Raw genomic sequence first — 1,657 nt, 5'->3', positions numbered from 1 at the left:
GTAGTCAGCAATAAAGAAAAGGAGGGACTGCCTTCACTATTGAGGGTGACCACTCAAGACGATGTGTCACGTAAAGGTAAAAACGTGATAGCGGAACAAGATCCGATGGAGGGGCCCAGCCGACTGCTCTCCATGATAGCTACTCAAGCAAGGGGCCTAATAGCCGCCCATAGTAAACAACTACCAAATACTCCACTCCGCAGGACGCAACGCAGAAATGCAAGCCGAAAGAAACAGAGAGCCTTTCTGCGACAAGAACGAAGGCATCAGAGAGACGTGAGCAGTTTTCTTACCCCCATTCTTGAGGGTCATATTTACGATCCAGATCTGAGAGAAACTTCTGTCAGCCTGCCCACAACAGATGAAGAGTCAGGATTTGTGACGGGATCGGATGTGCCCCCGGTCCTGGATATCTTGTGCAGAGGTTGCCCTACATGGAACGTTGAGGTACCAGCCGGGACATCAGTCATGGGCGCATTTGTAGAATGCCCGGACTGCAACGTTCTCCATCTACAACATTTTAGTTCTTTAGAAGAATACACTTCAAGCATCAACAAGTCTCAAACTCCAGACTTCGTGGCAAATTAACCATATGTACCATTGGGAGCAAACGAGCCGTATGTCCCACTGGGGACGGAACAAAGCGCACTGCGGAGCCCAGGATCATACATCCCACTTGAGGCTGAATTTCATATTCTGGATCGACCAGCACTAGTTTGGGTCCCCCAGCCCTAGTTTGGGTCCCCGCCGAGGCCCGGAGGAAGGAACGCCCCAGGCAGCTGTCAACTCCCGGTATTGTAGAATACTACAAAATAAACAAAGTAAACAAAAGAGAATTCAAGTTCTATGAGGAAGTTCAGGGAAAGTTTATCAATGTATTGGAAGGCCTGGAGCTATATACCAGGGTTTTCTCTGGAACTGATAAAAGAAGCATCGTGGACTGCATCTTTGATTTAAGAGATAGAGGTCGAGCGGGCCTTCTCATGGAGAGAACATATTCCGACCTCAAGAAATGGATGCGGGGAAAGTGAAGAATCACCATCCAATGCGGCTGTTGCTACAATTTTACGAACGACAAACAGGGAAATCCGTATGGGATCCTCAGATACGACCAAGTGGATCTGTTACCTTCGATGACAAAATGGATGATCAAGAGAATGGTTAAGTGGAATATTCTACCCACCCCGCTACTTGCATTCCTAACAGTTGCATCATCAACATTTATGAAGAAAGTGACTGCATTCCCCCACACATCGACCATCATGATTTTGTGAGGTCTTTCTGCACGGTCTCTTTCATGAGTATGAGCAATATTCTCTTTGGAAAAGAAATTGATGTAATCGGCCCTAGTTAATTCAGAGGAGCTGTGGAGATTCCTCTTCCAGTTGGTTCAGTACTTGTTCTCAAGGGCAACGGTGCAGACGTTGCCAAGCACTGCATTCCAGGAGTACGACACCGTAGGGTGTCTGTAACCTTCCACAGAATGGATGACAATAAAATACCATATGGATTCCAGCAGGACCCGGAATTGGAGGAGTTGTTTCGTTACGCTCTATGAGAAGGTTGTACCTCTAGGTACATGTAAAGAGAACTCTTATCCTGGAGCATGACTTAGAAGGCCTGCTTGATCAGGAGCTCAATATACCAAGCACAGAGG

The 1,657-nt window shown here is 47.1% G+C and overlaps 1 pseudogene; it reads left to right on the top strand.

The window, feature by feature from the left end:
• Positions 1-1,558, top strand: part of LOC110031249 — a 10,283-nt pseudogene extending 8,725 nt beyond the window's left edge.
• Positions 1,559-1,657: the final 99 nt, after the last annotated feature.

This window comes from Phalaenopsis equestris, unplaced genomic scaffold (assembly GCF_001263595.1).
Source record: "Phalaenopsis equestris unplaced genomic scaffold, ASM126359v1 Scaffold000799, whole genome shotgun sequence".
In the NCBI taxonomy this organism is placed as follows: Eukaryota; Viridiplantae; Streptophyta; class Magnoliopsida; order Asparagales; family Orchidaceae; genus Phalaenopsis; species Phalaenopsis equestris.
This window is presented reverse-complemented; position numbering and strand designations above follow the sequence as displayed.